Genomic DNA, 17,398 nt, shown 5'->3' on the forward strand with positions numbered 1-17,398 from the left:
GGGCCCCGGCTCCTTGCTGGTGAGCTCCCCACTAGTACCACTAGACCGTGAAGGAGCTGGGGGGTGGGGACAGGTTGTGCCAACACCCCAAGGTGAGGGGGGACAGTGCCGGGCTTATTCAGGGGACAAGAGGACCTGGTGTTGCAGGAGGCAAGGAGGTGAGAGGCAGACGTGCAGTCAGAGGGCCGCAGACGGGGAGCAGCGGGGAACCTCGTCCCACCTGCGGCTTCTACCCCGAACCAGGTGGGAGCCACGGGGGAGTTTCGGGAAAGGAGTAATGCGGCGTCACTCAGAGGAACAGGAAGGCCCGGTGACAGCGACGGGAAGGGCTGGAGGGGACAGGACGGGTGGGAGGGCAGCGGAGAGGAGGTGACGCAGTAGTCCAGGGACAGTGGCGCTGGCTCAGGTCAGGGTGATGGCAGTGGGGGTGGGAAGAGGGCTGGGATTCGGGAGATTTTAAAGGGAGGGCAATGGTGATGCTCCGGATGGTGGCCTGGAAAGGTGGCACAGAGAGAGAAAGGGGTCCGCGCAGGAGCTCTGAGGGCTCTCGCCCTAAACTGTTCCTCGCGCCCCGCAGATCCCTGACAATGCAGCATCTCATCTCCCTGCCACAGACCCCTGACAATGCAGCATCACCCCCCCATAGACCCTTGACAATGCAGCATCGCCCTCTGCAGACCCCTGACAATGCAGCATCTCATCTCCCCCCCAACAAACCCCTGACAATGCAGCAACCCCCCCTGCAGACCCCTGACAATGCAGCATCACCCCCCACAGGCCCCTGACAATGCAGCACCTCATCTCCCCCCCCCCCGCCCCCGCAGACCCCCGACAACTCAGCCCCCCGCTTCCTATACCCCCTGGAGGATGAGGGTGCAGTGTGGGATGGGGGCCGTGCCCCTTCCTGGAGGCTGGCGGCTCTGGCACCTTCTCCCGGGCATTCGGGGCTCCGGTGTGGCTGCTTTTCCTCCCCGCCCGGCTCCGACGGACAAGGCCCTGCGCCTCTTCCTTCCCAGCCTCTGGGTCCCCACATCCCTGGGGGAGCGCTGGTGCTGGCGCCCCCCGGGGGAGAGGGAAGCCGGGCGGGAAGCAGCAGGGTTCAGACAGCCCCCCCACCCCACGTCACCCCAAATCCATTCCTAATTTCTCTCTGCTGTTCAGATCTCCCTGATTCCTGACCAGGCTCGGAGCTGGGGGAGGACAGGCTGGGGGCCCCCCACTGCCGGTCACCATCCGAGGACACGGTTGCTCCCCAGAAGTATCGGGTCAATGAATCAAAACGTGAACCAAGTTTCTCACATCCTTCCTTCTTGGCTTTCAACTTTATTTTACGAAATAGGTTCCTTTTCAGGCCCTTGCACTTTTTCTATTGCCAAATACTGCCCAATCCAGAGTCTTTCACATACGTGTCCTCGCCGGGGAGGAGAGGAAGAGGGAAGTCAAAAAATCACCTACTCGTTTTGTAGAACTTCTCATTCAAATCCTGTCTCTGGGCAAACTGGAGATGCCTTTGAGTGTCCCTCAGTACAAACACTCCCGTGCACAACAAAGCACAAGGTTCACCAGAGGTAGAAGAAGTCTGCCCTCCTTCACTGGCACTTCTTGTTCTGTCATTACCAAAATATTTATTCCTGGGAGGTTTCCTCACCATAAATAATCCTCATGAGAAGCAACATGACCAGTCATTTGCTTCCCAAGAACATGAGTGTGTTGCCAACCGCTTCAAAATTGGCTGGGTGCCTCATGATGTCACATGCAAATACTGTCTTAAAGAAAGAAGCTATTCATCCAGGACGTGTGCTCGGGTGTTGGGGTGTGTGCTCCCTGTGAGAGAGTTCTGTGTGGCAGCACGAAGAGCTGCCCATTCCCCCCAATTCTCAGATTCATCTGTCTTTATTTCTTTTTTTATGAGCACTGCTACTTGTCCTTGGGGGCCCTTTTGAAAGGGCCTCCACCATAATAGCACAGGATGGACCACCTGTAGGGCTTCACTCCAATTCCACCATCCCTTCCTCCTAAAGTATCCACCACGGGGAGGTGTGCCCAGAAGAAGGTTCAAGCACACCTTCCCCGCTCTTCTCACCTACCTGGGTAAGTGTTTCTACTAGTTTTGTAAGGTCATTCCTTATTTAGGAGCCCTTATGCACAGCTGATTTTCTTTTTTTTTTTTTTTAAGTAATATTTTACTAAAGATTCATGGATCTTGTGATTCCAGCTAGGATTAAAGCAGAGGGAAAAGAAAGCTGGAATAGTCAAATGTGTGGGCCCTGATGTAACGTTGCTGGGGGTCAAATCACTGCCCTGGCACTTAATAATCATATCAACGTGGGCAAGGTACTTTACCCATTGAAGCTTTAGTTTCTTTTCTCTAAAATGAGAATAAAGAACCTACTTCATAGGATGGGCACGGAGATTAAATGAGATTATGAGAATCTGTACATAGAAAATTCAGTTAAAGTTAATTTTTAATCATTATCGCTATTGCCTCACTCCCTTCAATGAAATAAATTCCAGATGAACAAAGATATAAATGCAAGAAATGCAAACATTAAACTTACTAGAATATTTGTATAATCTGTTTCTGCATGATATAAAACCTAGAAGCAATAGAGTATACACTCATTAAATGAACACTGAAAAAATTTTAGTGCTATAATTGGCCCAACAAGAAACTGGGAACAATAGGTTCAATACTTAGGGCAAAGGGTTGCTATTCCTAAAACACAAAGAGCTCTCAGAAGTTAGAAATCAGTCAAAAACAGACAAGCAACCCTACAGAAAAATGGCAGAGGATATGAATATGTAATTCAAAAAGAAGGAAATATCAATAACCAAAAGGAATAAAGAAAAACTAGACAATATCACTAATAATTAAATGAATGCAAATTACAATAGTAATTGTGTATGTCTGTAAGAGTGTCTGTGTGGTGTCCAACAGGCAAAGCCTAAAAAAGATTTTAATATCTAGCACTGGTCAGAGTTTGAAGCAGGCATTGTTACTCACTGATGGTCAAAAAGTACAACTTTACCAAGGTCATTTTGGCAATAGCTATTAAAATTTCAGTGTGTGAAAAAAAAATTTTTTCAGTGTGTGTTCCCTTTCATCCAGAAATCCTATTTCAGGAATTTTGTCCTATAGACAGCATGCTTGTGTATGTGTGTCTGTACACAAAATTTATGTATTTTAAAGAATATTCATGTAGGATTCTTAATATTTAGGAAAAATGAAAACAATCCAAATATCTGTGAAAAAGAGTCCGAAAATTTAATGATGATGCGTTCCCACTGAGGAATACTATGCAACTGTCAAAAGGATGAAACTGATCTACGTGCTGCCACTAAAGAATATTCAAAAAATACTGAGTGAAAAAGCAAGTTTCAGAATAGCGCGTGCACACAAACACCTCTACAAGAATGGTGTGCAACCGTGCAACCGTGCCACTTAGCACCCTCATTAGAAGGACCTACTGCAGGAATGTAGATGACTGGCAGCTTCCACGGCTGTAGCTTTGGATCCACTGCACATTCACACCCCAGCCCACAGTCTCTTCAGGCTGCTCCCAGCCAAAGATCAAGCCAAACCTTTTCTACTCAACACAGGACTTCGCTAATACGCAACATTTGATTGAAGTCTCGCCATTGGCCCGGGCAAAACATTCTCAGAACTGCTTTGCAGGTGGAAGCGCTTCCTTCTCAATCTTCCTGCTTCCCTGTCACCTCGCACTGGGTCTGTAGGCTTTCTCTCCCTCCTCCTGCTCCCTTCTTTCTTTACCCCTCAGGGCTTCCCCCCAAATCTCTTGCACATCTATTTCTGCCTTGCTGTCTTCTACTTCAAGCATCCAAACTGGCCCCAAGAGACACACCCAACTACTAACACTTAGAAATTTAGAGCTGGGATGAGGTAAAGGAGGTGAGCAGGATGAGGGAAATTATGGTTACCTCTCTCACGCTATGTAATTCTGCGACATAAAGTGTTCTTTAAAACATGTGCATGTTCTACATATATTTACGAATGCAAGTAATTGCAATTCCACTAATTTCATAGTTGAATCATATACCTCAACAAGTTAAACTAGTTGACAGTATTTTGTGATTCAAACCCAATCCATTGCAGTCAAACAGACCTAAAAAAAAGGTTGGAATTTTCTAGGTACTAGATCAGCCTATGAGCACGTCATGTGTTTCTGTACAAAAATGTGATCTCTTGGGTCCTGTGACAATACAGGCATTTTAAAAATGCATTTTCTAGGGAGCCTGGAGGCTCAGTTGGTTAAGCGTCCAACTCTTGGTTTCAACTCATGTCATGATCTCAGGGATCAAGAGATCGAGCCCCACATCAGGCTCTGTGCTAGGCGTGGAGCCTGCTTAAGATTCTCTCCCTTTCCTCTGCTCCTCCCCCATTAAAAAAAAAAAAAGCATTTTCAAATATAGAAAGTAATCAATGTCCTAGGTCAAAAAAACATACTGCCATTCCCCTCTGACAGACCAGCATGCTTGCTCAAAGCCCCCCATTAGGAAGCCTGGGTGTAGAAAGAAGTGACCAAGAAATCACGTGAGGGGTGAAAAATTTATTCACATGACAGTAAAGCTTCTGTTGATTTATAACTTCTCAAGAGTTGACACATGCTATGTTCTCACACAGTGAGACCTGATTCCATGTTTTCCAAGAGTTCTTTTTATCTTATACTTTTCCAGGTGTTCCTTATAGCTTACATTTTTCTATTTGGTAAGACTCTTGAAATTATGATTTTTCTTGTCGTTGACTTTAGATTTTATACTCGGACTAGATAGATTTTATGTGGCTGTCTTCAACTGAAAGCAACAGTTTTAAATAATCTAGGTAGTTAATTGCTTCAATGATTTCAGATCTAAGACTAGAACTTGGTATCATATTTAGTGCTCTCACTAACCTTCTTTCCTTTGGGGGGAAAAAAAAGAAGAAAGGAAGGAAGAGAGGAAGGAAACAACACAACTCTAATTTAGTTCTTTAGCATGTAATATTAAAAGAAAGCACTTTACAGAAAATGAAGTGCTGGGAATCCCTGGGTGGCTCAGCGGTTTAATGGCTACCTTCAGCCCAGGGCGTGATCCTAGAGTCCTGGGATCGAGCCCCATGTCAGGCTCCCTGTATGGAGCCTGCTTCTCCCTCTGCCTGTGTCTCTGCCTTTCTCTCTCTCTCTCACTCTGTGTGTGTGTGTGTGTATGTGTGTGTGTGTGTGTGTGTGTCTTTCATGAATAAATAAATAAAATCTTTTTTAAAAAAGAAAGAAAATAAAGTGCTTTCTGCCAACCATATCTAATCCAATAGGAAGTAGTATCACTAGCAGCATGATTTTAAATACCAGTAAAAGACTATATACTCAACATAAGGATAAACACATCATCAGGAGATTGCTAGAAACGCAAAATCTGAGATCACACCAACTAAAAGTCTGCATTTATTTTTTTTAAAGATTTATTTATTAAAGCAGGCTCCATGCCGGGAGCCCAACGCGGGACTCGATCCTGGGACTCCAGGATCGCACCCTGGGCCAAAGGCAGGTGCCAAACCGCTGAGCCACCCAGGGAGCCCAAAAGTTTGCATTTAAACGAGACCCTTAGGTGACTTCATATGCACACTGAAGCTTAATAAAAGCACTACCATATTTTATATTGATTACATATTTTTGTCTCCTAGGGTACTACTGATACATACAGAAGATTTACTGGTTCCTTCTATATGAAGTGCACTGCAGAGGCCACAGTAAGATATGAAAGTTAATATGAAATGATCCTAACTAGCATGAATTAGATCTAACTCTCTGCCAGAGAATTAATGAATTTTTTGAGTCCCCACAAGAATCTTATGAAGGAAATTCTATTATTATCCACATACACAGACGAAGATATTCAGGCTAACGAGGTCAAAAGTAACTTTGACATAGAGTGATGTAGTTAATCCAGAACTTGAAACCAGGTGAGTCACACCCCAAAGCACAGCATTTTTCCACCTCCCACTGCTTCCTCCATACTTGGAGTTCATACCAAAATGGAGTTCAAGGCATAAAGAATTATTAAGAATTATAAACCCAAGAAGTCCCAACAAAAATTCCAACAGTTTTTAAAACTTGACAAGCTATTTGTCAAGTTTATACAAAAGAGAAAATGTACAAGAATCATTACCAAAAGAATTTTTGGGGGGAAAAATACAAATGTATACAACTAGATATAAAAACAAAGCTGTAGCATTTAACACGGGTGGTACTGGCATAAGAAGAGACAAAACAGATCCATGAAACAGAGCAGAGTCCTGAAATAGACTCTTGTATGAGTAGGAATTTATTTCACCATAAAAACAGAATTTCAAATGAGCTGGAAAAAAATATGGGTACTTAAATGGTATTGGGTGAACTGCCTAAAACTTTAGAAAGAAAAAATAAATAAATAATAAATAAATAAATAAATAAAAATAAAAAATAAAAACTTTAGAAAGAAATTAAGTTACCTCCTTACCTTTCACTTTATACAAAAATCTGGTAAAGAGCTAACTGTACCTATCAAAATAAAAAAAGTATTAGAAGATAATTTTAAAAATAATTTCTAGGTGAAAAAAGATCTCCCTAAGCCAGATGAAGCACAAAAATCGTAAGATTGCAGGGGTACCTGGGTGGCTCAGTCCATTAAGTGACCCACTCTTGGTTTTGGCTCAGGTCATGATCTCAGGGTCGTGAAATGGAGCCCTGTCGGGGGGAGGGCTCTGAGCTCAGTGCAGCGTCTGCTTGAGATTCTCTCCCTTATCCTCTGCTCCTCCTACTACTCACTCTAGCTCTCTCTCTCTCTAAAAAATAAATAGATCAGTAAAATCTTTTTAAAAATCCTAGGAGTAAAAAAAAAAAAAAAAATCCTAGGAGTGCAGAGTTGATTATACAAATACATAAAACTTCTGTGCATGGGGGGGGCACTTGATGAGCACTTGATGGGCACTGGGTGCTATGCTATATGTTGGCAAATTGAACTCCAATAAAAAAAGATAGGTTTGTCTAGCACTATATATTATCTTCAAATGTATGACTCCTTTCACAAACAAAGAGGCAGTGCTCTATAAAAAACAAAAAATAAAAAAATAAAATTTCTGTGCAGCAAAACATAGCTAAAAACAAAAGCATTATGAATGGATAAACCAAATGTGTATGCATACCATTGAATATCTCTCATTCTTAAAAAAGGAAAAAAACTCTGATACTTGCTACAACATGGATGGTCTTGAGGACATTTTTGCTATGTGAAATAAATCCCAAAAAGACAAATGCTAAGTCCTCTATTCATATGACGTACCTGAGATCGTTAAATTCATAGAGAAAGTAGAATGCTGCTTGCCAGGGGCTGGGATCAGGAGGAATGGGGAGTTATTGTTGAATGGGCAGAGAGGGTCAGTTCTGCCAAACGGAAAGAGTTCTAGAGACGAATGGTGGCAATGGCTTTACAACAATATGAGTGTATTTAATAACACTGACCTGTATACTTAAAAATGATAAAATGGTAAGTTTTTTTAAAAGCTTTTATTTATTTATTTGAGGAGAGAGCACAAGCACTGGAGAGGGAGAAGCAGGAAAGTTAACATGCAGATTTTTAGGCACCGTATCCCCTGCCTTGTTCCAGGACCAACTGCGAAACTAAAATGAGAAGGGAAGGAAGGGCGTAGAGCCAGTACCAGTCGCTGGGAAAGAAATGCTCACTTTATGTCCCTTTTTTTTTTTTTTTTTTTTAGATCAAGGAGGACTTCCCTCTCGAGGGAAAGGAGGGCCAGGTCTCACTGTTCCTGTAATTGAGCAAGATGACACTCAGATTTCCTTCTACCCGAGCCAACAATGTCCCAGCCCAGTTCCCACAAAGAAAACATTCTCCTTCCTCTTGTGGGAGCATATTACCACTGATTGCCCTTTCAAAACCATAGTAGTTTTCTTGATTTGGTTCCTTTTTCAGGAAAAAAGGAGTTATACGGAACATCAGAGACTCTGAAACACCTCGACGTGTCTCTGTGGGTCTTTCAGGTTAAAGAAAGGGGTAGAAGGAGAGACCCAGTGTGTAAGTATCCCCCTCCCCCCGCCGTAGGCTGAGTCCTTTGGACCCTGTCAAGCTTGCCTGTGATGTAAAAGGCTCAGACACATCTGCTTGGGACAAGAGACAGGCCTGGGGCCAGGGTGTCAGTCACCAGGAAGCAAGTTACAGCTGAGAATGAATTTTGCCCAGCAAACCACTATCAGGTCGGAGGTCCCTGCCACTCTTAGTTTCTAATACTTCTCTATGCTACCAGGGCAGACACAAAGTGAGCATGACCTGAAGATTCTAAATAGGCAGCTGAAGCTGGAGTTCAATGCGTTAAAAAGATCCAAGATTGGGGCGCCTGGGTGGTTCAGTCGGTTAAAAGTCAGTCTGCCTGGAGCTCAGGTCACCATCCCAGGGTCCTAGGATGGGGCCCACCACAGGGTCCTTGCTCAGCAAAGAGTCTGCTTCTCCCTCTCTCTGCTGCTCCCTCTGCCTGTGTTCTCTTTCTCTGTCAAATAAATAAATAAAATCTAAAAAAAAAAAAAAAAAGGATCCAAGATTGATACTGAGGCACAGCGCTTCGGAGCCCTTCCATCTCAGCAGCCCAGGAGAGAGACCAAGGAGGACTGGAATGAGGCCCCGCCCCCAGGACCACTCCAAAAAGGGTCCCGGAGGCTGAGGCACAACATAGTGCCCCTAAGCAGACTTCAAAGCCAGTCCCTGACTCACCTGTCAGCTGTGTGACCACAGACGAGCTCCTGAACAGAAGTTCAGAGAACTGGGCCTTCCTGGGCAGAGAAAATGCCAAAACCATTACCGACCTCACTGGCGGAGCTGCAAGGGGCTGGTGTATGTAAAGCACCCAGGACACTGCCTGGTTCCTACTTGAGTAGGAACTTAAGAGGCACCTGTTACTCCGCACAGGAGAAGCCGAGGCTGAGCAGATGAGTAACTGGAACCAACCCCCAAGTCAGCTTTAGACTTGGGCAGGGCACCCCGAGCTCCCCGACCCTGCAGCTCGTAGCAAACACGCTGCTGCATTCACTGCCATCGGAGCCTCCACGCTCACCCCCACATTTACTCCTCCTGGGCGGGGTCTCCCCGCGGCACCCAACAGGCACCCAAGAGCGCGCCTCGCCGCTCGCTCGCTCGGGGCGGGCACCCGCAGGCCGCAGGTGTCAGGGCCAGGTCTCCCCGGAGCCACCCCACTGCGCGGGTCCTGCGCCCCCTCCACGCGGGCGGGCGGGCGGGGGAGGGGGGCTTGCAGGCCCAGGTCTCCCGCGCTCGGCCGCGCGCCCGGCGCCCCTTCGCTGCACGTGGCGGAGGCGGGGGGCGGGGGGTCCGCCCGGGGGCGCCCGCAGCTCCGCGCCGCCCACTTCCAGGCGACCACGCGCACCGGGAGCGGGGCGGCCGGTCTCGGGGCGCCGAGGGGCTGCGGGGGAGTCGGGCGGCGCAGTCCCGCGGGGGGGGGGGCAGAGGCGCCTCCCGCGGGGGTCCTAACTCCGTAGCCCTTCCCGCCGCGGGCACAGACCTCCCTCCCGGGCAGGGCAGAAGCACGCGGCGGGGAAAGGCGGCGTCCTCGGAGGTCCCGCCGGGAGCCCCGGGGCGGGTCCGCGCAGGGGGGCGGGCGGCGGGCGGCGGGGGTACTCACCCCGCGGCGGGGTCCCGGGCGGCGGGCGCGGGCGGCGGGGCCCCGGGTCCCGGGTCCCGGGCGGCGGGTGCGGGCGGCGGGCGCCCGTGGACGTGCAGGGCCGGCCCCGCGCCGGGCTATGAATCAGCTGCGGGGCGAGCGCCGAGGGGCGGGAGTTACGGGAAAACCGCGGGGGAGGGCAGAGGGCTGAGGACTTTTGCAATTTCCCGTCCTGCTGCGCACTCTTGGCGCTCCCGGGACCCACAGGAATTCTCCCCTCCGGGTCCCGGGGGAAGCGGCCGGGACCCCGCGGGAGGCCCGGGCGGGGGCGAGGAGGCGGGGGAGGCCTGGGGAGGGCGAGCGGCCCTCGGCGGCCCGGGCCGGTGACCGGTGACCGCGGAGTCCCCCGCGGGCAGGGGACAGCGCCCCAGGCTCCAGGCTGTGCGTCCCCTCGGCGGCCGCAGCGTTAAGGTGTTTGAACAGGTCCAGGACCCTGGGTCTCGCTCGCTCCTGCCCGGGCCGCCTCTGTCTGACCCGGGTTCACCGGGAGCAACGGCCCAAAAGCCTTTGTCTCACAAAAGGGCCGTGTGTGCCACCACCTGCTTTTCCTCTTAAAAATGCCATCCAGGCTTCCAAACTCGTTTCAAATACGGGGCCTCTGAAATACCTATTTGGCACCTTTTTTTTTCTATGATTGTGTGTTGGACTGTGGAGAGCCCTGGAGCTGGAATGGAGACCATGCTAATATTGCCCTGTTGGGGAAGGTCATGGAAAAGATATGACCTCCAGCTGACCCTTGAGCTGCACCTGGACAATCCTGAGCTTCCCCTGTCTTTGGAAAGTGGGTTCTGCTTGCTGGTTGGGCTCCCAGGGGCTGCTCCGTGGACATAGCCTTGAGGGAGTGACCTAACCTTGAGAACACCCATAGTGACCAGACCTTGTTAAGGCCTCTGCATTACCTTGTAAGGTTTGGCAGAGGGATCCGGGGATCCGCTCATCTTATTGCCACTCGAGACAAGCCTCCTACATAAGGCCACTTTGCTTATTAGAACTGCACCTACCAACCTGGAGTGGCCAGTGTCTCTCTTAGATGGCTCCCTGCCCTGCAAGTACTGGCCAGTTTCAGATTTCAGGTGGGAAGCTCCCAAGAGGGTCGAGAACCACCACGCTTCTGTGACACGCTAGGACCCAGAGAACAGAGCGGTGGTGTTCCAATGTCTGGAGGACTGGGATGCCTGATGGCTTGGAGGATTACTCATGGAGCTTTGCTAGACCTGTTCTGGTCCGGTTTGGGGACCCTGGAAAGTCTCAGGAATGCCAAGCACTGTAGGAGGAGTGATTGAGAAGGATTGCTCAAGAATCTTCTCATCCTAGAATCACTTCTTGAATTGACTGAGTGGCTCAAAACATGTCAGAATCAGCCCAAATGTTCCTTCTGGGTTTGTGCACAATTTTTTGCTTCTCCCATTGTCACCCCAGGGCGAGAATTTTGTTTTAGGCCTCGATACATTTACTACCTAATGGTGCCAGAAAGACCATGGTGCAGTGTAAATATTTGATGAAAATGAAGAGAAGGTACTTTTGTCTAAATAAACGTATGGTCCTTTGCCACACCTCATTACTTCCAGGGTTTTAAAGTGTCCATTAGTTTAGCCATTTGCACAGCTATCCAAACTACCAAACCAGATCCCAAAGGGTTGGGAAAGCTTCTATGTTTCAGTAAGTGAAAAAAAAATTTTTTTGAATTTCTTCTTTATGGAAACAGTTCTGAGAGATGCCTCTTAGAGCAGATGGGATGCCAAATTTAAAAACATTGAGTGTGAAGAATTTCTACAAAGTGAGCCTTAATTTACTTAGAGCTCCTACTATGACTGAAGGAGACCAAGCTGCAGAAAATTCCATTCTGTTGGTTCCAACCTTGGAAGTGCCCTGCTGAGAATTTCAAAAGGGAGCTCACATACTAGGCTTGTCTTGGGCAGCTGCAAATCAAAATCTTAAGAGTTTATGTAGAAGCCTTACCGGGGTTCAGCTGGTGTAAAGCCCAGATGGTCTCAGTAACACATTGCTCTCTTAAGACAGTGTCCTTGCTTGAAGTGGCTTCACTGTGCAGAACATACATTCCAAGGACGGTGAAGGGGGTGAGGGCCTCTGCTTCCCCAGGTCCAATTCATGGGTCAACCAGTGGCCGTGTCTTCTCAATGACCTCCTCTAACAGGTGCCCACTTATAATTCATTTATTTTGTGTACCATTTTAATATCTTAAATGTATCCCTCTTTCTAGAGTTTAACAACTATAGCTCCTATAAATTTGTGATTATACCCTTAGGGTGGCGTACTAGGATGAATAGTGTCCTCCAAAAAAAACTCATGGCTAGCCGGAACCTCAGAATATGAATTTGGAAATATTTCTGTTGATTTAATCAAGCGAAGATGAGAGCCTGCTGTATTAACCCAACGACTGCCATCCTTCCAGGAAGAGGGACATTTGGACATAGACGCCCAGGAAGAATGCCATCTAAATACTGAGGCAGAGATTGGAGTTATCCTGCCTCAAGCCAAAGAATGCCAAGACTGGCCAGCCACTGGCCACTGGGAGAAGCCAGGAGAAAGGTACAGAACAGGTTCTCCCGCTGAGCCCCTAACGTTGCAGGATTGCCGGGTTCTTTGACTCACAGAGTTGAAAAATGAATCTCACAGACACAAAAGGGTGAAGGGAAGTAAAAAAAGTATTAAGTGAGGGGGAGACAGAAAGGAAAGGAAAAAGCTCTCTTGAGTAAGAGGGATTCCGAGTGGTTTGCCACTGTGGGCTTTTACTGGCAGCCCTTCATTGAGAACTGACCAGGAAGCTTGTGGCCTTGAAATTCTTGTGCTGTCTTGGTTTGAGCAAAGACTTGATAACATCTGTCATGGCTTACTTTTCCTTTGAGGTCTGGTCATATTCTGTGGTTACAATGTAGTTGCCACCAAAAAAAAAAAAAAAAAAAAAAAAAAAAATCCTCCCTAACATCCAGGATGAGTGGTTTGTTTCCTTATCTCTTGGTCTGCTGTCTTAATCTCTCTGCCAAATAGTTTCAGAGCCTAGTCTGGAGCCTCCCATCTCTCCCAGCCAGTGCCTTAACCCTTTCCTTACTCACCAAGAAGGCACTCACCATGCCAACACCTTGATTTCAGACCTCTGAGCTCTAGTACTATGAGATAATAAATTATTTTAATTATTTAATTATTTTACCAATTTGTGGTAATTTGTTACAGCAGCCCTGGCAAACTGATATATAAACATGCATGGCCTCAGTATTCTGAAGGTTAGTTTTTTAAATTAGCCTGAAAATAGCTGAAATGAAAAAGATAAAAAATGCCAAAGGCGTATTAATCTAAGAGCTGAAGTACCTTTCCTTGTCTAGCACTCACAAGAATATGTTGGGAAAATACGTATTTATTCTGTTCATCTGACCCTCCTCCACCTTGTTCTCTCTTCCTTTTTTTTTTTTTAAAGATTTTATTTATTTATTCATCAGAGACACAGAGAGAGAGGCAGAGACATAGGCAGAAGGAGAAGCAGGCTTCCCACTCAGCAGGGAGCCTGATGCAGGACTCGATCCCAGGACCTCAGGATCATGACCTGAGCCAAAGGCAGACACCCAACCACTGAGCCACCCAGGAGTCCCTTTCTCTTCCTTTTGAACTCAGTAACACAACTCTTTCCACTTGCCCCCTTTCCCTGACTTTCTTCCCCATCACCTTCTTGGCCTTCTCCTTCTTCCTTAGACATTGCTGTGTCCAGGCCTCCACGCTTGACATTCTCCTCTGAATCCACAGTCTCCCAAGTGAACACATCCATGCTTCTGAATTTCATGATCACTTGTGCACAGATGGTCCCAAATCTTCTGTTGATTGCAGTTATTTCATCTGAATTCCAGGCCAATTTATTTGTGCATCAAAACCCATGTGTCCAAGTTCAAAGTCTTCACTTTCCTCTATGTGATTCTCTTATATTCGGTGAATGGCCCAAACTTTAATTTAGACACCAAATCAAGAGACCTTGGAAATGATCCCTAATCTGTCCTGCCTCATCCTCCATCATCCACCAGAAGGTCTCATCTGTGTACCTATTATAGGGAAGGCATGAGTGGGATGTACCCCTACCCTATCCAACTTCTTGGAGGACAAACAGGTCTGTAACTGTTAGCGACACTAGATACAGATATGGGTATGGGCATAGATATGCATAGAGATATATGAAATCAGTTATGTAAATTGTGAAATATAATCCTGATCCTGTCTGTTCAACTACTACAGATATCTAAAATTACACGTTTGGCAATGTTGGATAACCACACTGATGGAATTCAAAGAAGCTGGGAATTTCCTGAAGAAAAGTAGCTTCATCCGGTAAGTAGTAGATGCTGATTTGTAATTGTGCCTGTGGATAAGAATTCTCTATTTGGGGGGCAATATATCACATTTGATATTTTAAAGATTCACGTCTAGGTCTTAAAATATGCTGCTGTGAGGGTGCTGCTTAAAGTATGATTGTGGGCAATACTGGCATTATTTTTGAAGAGAAAATGGAAATTAAAAAGTTATTTTGTAAATGTATTCATGTGAAAAACTAAATAGGATTCCAGAAAATTTTTTAATTTGATATATCGTAAAGCTTGATTAGTTATGAGATGTCTATCACTTCCAACTTTTTATATATAAAAATGACGAGGCGAGAGGTTGATAACGTGCTAGAGAGCCACATGGAACGTTCACATTTTATTTTTATTTATTTATTTATTTTTTTACATTCACATTTTATAACTTCAGGGGATCCCTTATAATTACTTAATTATGATTTGCTTTCCTTTCAATATCTATTAAGTGAATTTTGGTGAAGGATAACATTATCCTTAATAGTTCAAAAGGAGTTTTTATTTGAACTAGATATTACTTGAAGATTGATGGATTAATTGATCGATTTTACACAATCTGCCCTCTGCTGGATGTCGTAATTGTGTTCACGTTGTGTTCTAGAAATCTTCAGAAACCAGACAGCGAGAGAACTCTTGGATCTTCTATTTTTTTCCCCCTTGGTCTTAGGGAGAATGTGGAATATATTTGTTTAGATTGCTGCTTTTATTCTCTTGGCTCTCATTTCTGGGAATAAGTAAGAGTGAGAGAGGTAATGCTAAAGGGATGGAATAGTAATACAATGGGGGTAGTCCTTGGAGAGAATTCAATGGGAACCTTTGGGACTTTTGCCAAACTTAATCTAAAATAAGTAATCCTATCTATATTTTAAATAGCATCTCTTACAGGCAGTTAAATAGTTGGGACTTTTTAAAAAATCCAGTCTGATAGTCTCTGCATTTTAATTTGATAGAGTGTTTAGCACGCTTACATTTAAGGCATGAATATCATGGTTGGGTTTAGCCAGCCATTTTACTGTATGTCTTCTTTGTTTCCTCTGGGTTTTTTTGTTTTTTTTGTTTTTTGTCTTTATATTTGTCCTTTTCTGCCTTATTTTATATTATGTGAATATTTCTTAGAATTCTATTTTAATTTGTGTTTTTTTTTGTTATTCCTTGCTATGTCATTTTTTTTTTTAGTGTTTGCTCTGTAAATTACAATATATAGCCTGCTTTTCAGTATCTATGTGAGATAATATTATTTCACTGAATAATATTTCACTATTTCACTGAATAGGTGCATTTAACTGCACTGCCAGTCCTTTACATTATACTTTTAAAATGTATCATATCTATGACAAACTAAAACCTGCAATGTGATATATGTTTTAAAGAAATTAAGAGGACAGTCTTTCCAATTTACCCACATGTTTACCTTGCTCAATATTTTTCAATCCTTCCCAAAGATCTGTTTCCATGTGATCTCATTTCCTTAATCCTGAAGAATTGCCTTTAGCATTTTTGTTTTAGTGGAGGTCCATTGGAATACGGTCTCTTGGTTTTATTTTAAAATGGCTTTACTTCATTTCATCGTTAAAGGAGATTTTTATTAGATATGGGATTTGACGTTGACAGTGTTTTTATTTCAACAATTTAAAGATGTTGTTCTATGGTTTTCTGGCCTTCATTGTTTCTGACAAATCATCAATTGTTCAAATAACTGTGTATATAATGTGTTGGTTTTCATTATTCATCCTACCTGGCATTTGCTAAGCTTCTTGAGTTTGCAAATTTCTTTACCATATGTGAGCATTTTTTAGTATTTCTTGAAATGTTTTTTCTGCCCCGTTGTCTTTCCCACCTCTTTCTGAGACTCCAGTTACAAATATGCCAGACCTCTTCGTATAGTCCCAAATACCCATGTGGCTCTTTTAATTTTTTTAAGTGAGCTCCATACCCAATGTGGGGCTCAAACTCATTACCCTAAGATCAAGAGTCGTGTGCTCTACCAACTGAGCCAGCCAGGTGCCCCTCTTTTAATGTTTTATTTTTTAAAAAATAGTTTATTTATTTGAGAGAATGAGAGAGAGAGAGAGTGAGAGAGAGAGAGAGAAAGAAAGAAAGAATAAGCAGGGGCAGGAGAGAGGGAGAAGCAGGCTCTTCATTGAGCAGAGAGCCAGATGTGGGACTCAATCCCAGGATCCTGAGATCATGACCTGAGCTGAACACAGACACTTAACTGACTGAATCACCCAGATGCCCCTTTTAATTGTTTTAAATATTTTCCCTCTGTGTCTTTCACACTAGATAATTTCTATTGAATTATCTTTAAGTTTGCTGACTTCTCTCCCACTATCTTCTTTCTGCTATTAAATCTTTCTAAATTAAAAAGTCTAAATTTTAAATATTTAAAAGATATTTATTTCAGTTTTAGAATTTTTATTTATTTGTTCTTTTAAATATATTTTCTATTTCTTTACTGATACTTCCTTTTTTTTTAGTTCATTATGGACATATTTCTCTTACCTCACTGAGTGTAGTTATAATTGCTGCTTTTGGGGAGGAGGGTAGGGGGTGGGGGTGAATGGGTGATGGGCACTGAGGGGGGCACTTGACGGGATGAGTACTGGGTGTTATTCTGTATGTTGGCAAATTGAACACCAATAAAAAATAAGTTTATTATTAAAAAAATAATTGCTGCTTTTATAAAACATTGCACGATTATTCCAATATTTGGATAATTGTGGAGCCGGTCTCCATTGATTGTTTCTGAGAAAAGATCACATTTTTCTACTTTGTTTGTTTATTTGTTTGTTTAGGGGTTGTTAAGTAATTTTGGATTGTAACCTGGACATTGTGAATATAATGTTATTAGAAAGACTGGATTCTGTTATGTTCTGCCAATGGCACTGATTTTCTTTTTGAATGAATAGTTCACATGGTTAGACTTGATGTTACTTGCAGTAAATAGTAGCTCTGGTGAGAATTCAGTTTTGGGGGGCTTAGCTAAACTTCTTGAATTTGCAAATTCAAGAAGAGCTGCTTTGAGTTTGCCATGCAGAAGCACGTTTCAGACATAGTTAAGCATGCTGTAGACTTTAAACCCAGTGTATTCCTCTCTAGCTCTCTCTCTCCTGCAATTTCCCCACTCACATTCTTTCCAAAGAGCATGGTTGCCCCAAACTGTGATCTCTGGTTCTTCAAGCCAGAAATATTGTGTATTTTCTGACAGACTTTTAGACACCCCCTCACTACACAGACTTGGGCCAGTCTCAGACTAAAGGGTATAAAGTGTAGGAAACTGACTCTTTCCCTTCCTCCAAGTGTTGACACCTACATTTCTCCCCCTAAT

The 17,398-nt window shown here is 44.7% G+C and overlaps 1 protein-coding gene and 2 long non-coding RNA genes across 5 annotated transcripts in view; 2 read left to right on the plus strand and 1 right to left on the minus strand.

Moving 5' to 3' along the window:
- Positions 1-9,727, minus strand: part of OSMR (oncostatin M receptor) — a 50,571-nt gene extending 40,844 nt beyond the window's left edge. For both annotated transcript variants that reach the window (XM_038535269.1, XM_038535267.1), the window contains exon 1: positions 9,677-9,727. The gene's annotated coding sequence lies outside the window, so the exon portion shown is untranslated. The remainder of the gene's footprint in view (positions 1-9,676) is intronic.
- On the plus strand, positions 1,809-8,460 carry LOC111095627. Its single transcript, XR_005358550.1, has 3 exons — positions 1,809-2,091; positions 5,678-5,743; positions 7,748-8,460. It is a non-coding gene; the product is annotated as an uncharacterized LOC111095627 (long non-coding RNA).
- A 375-nt stretch (positions 9,728-10,102) lies between the features above and the next one.
- LOC106558692 overlaps positions 10,103-17,398 on the plus strand; it is a 50,286-nt gene continuing 42,990 nt past the window's right edge. For both annotated transcript variants that reach the window (XR_005358551.1, XR_005358552.1), the window contains exons 1-3: positions 10,103-11,870; positions 11,982-12,265; positions 13,952-14,044. This is a non-coding gene — a long non-coding RNA (uncharacterized LOC106558692). The remainder of the gene's footprint in view (positions 11,871-11,981; positions 12,266-13,951; positions 14,045-17,398) is intronic.

This window comes from Canis lupus, chromosome 4 (genome assembly GCF_011100685.1).
Source record: "Canis lupus familiaris isolate Mischka breed German Shepherd chromosome 4, alternate assembly UU_Cfam_GSD_1.0, whole genome shotgun sequence".
Taxonomy (NCBI): domain Eukaryota; kingdom Metazoa; phylum Chordata; class Mammalia; order Carnivora; family Canidae; genus Canis; species Canis lupus.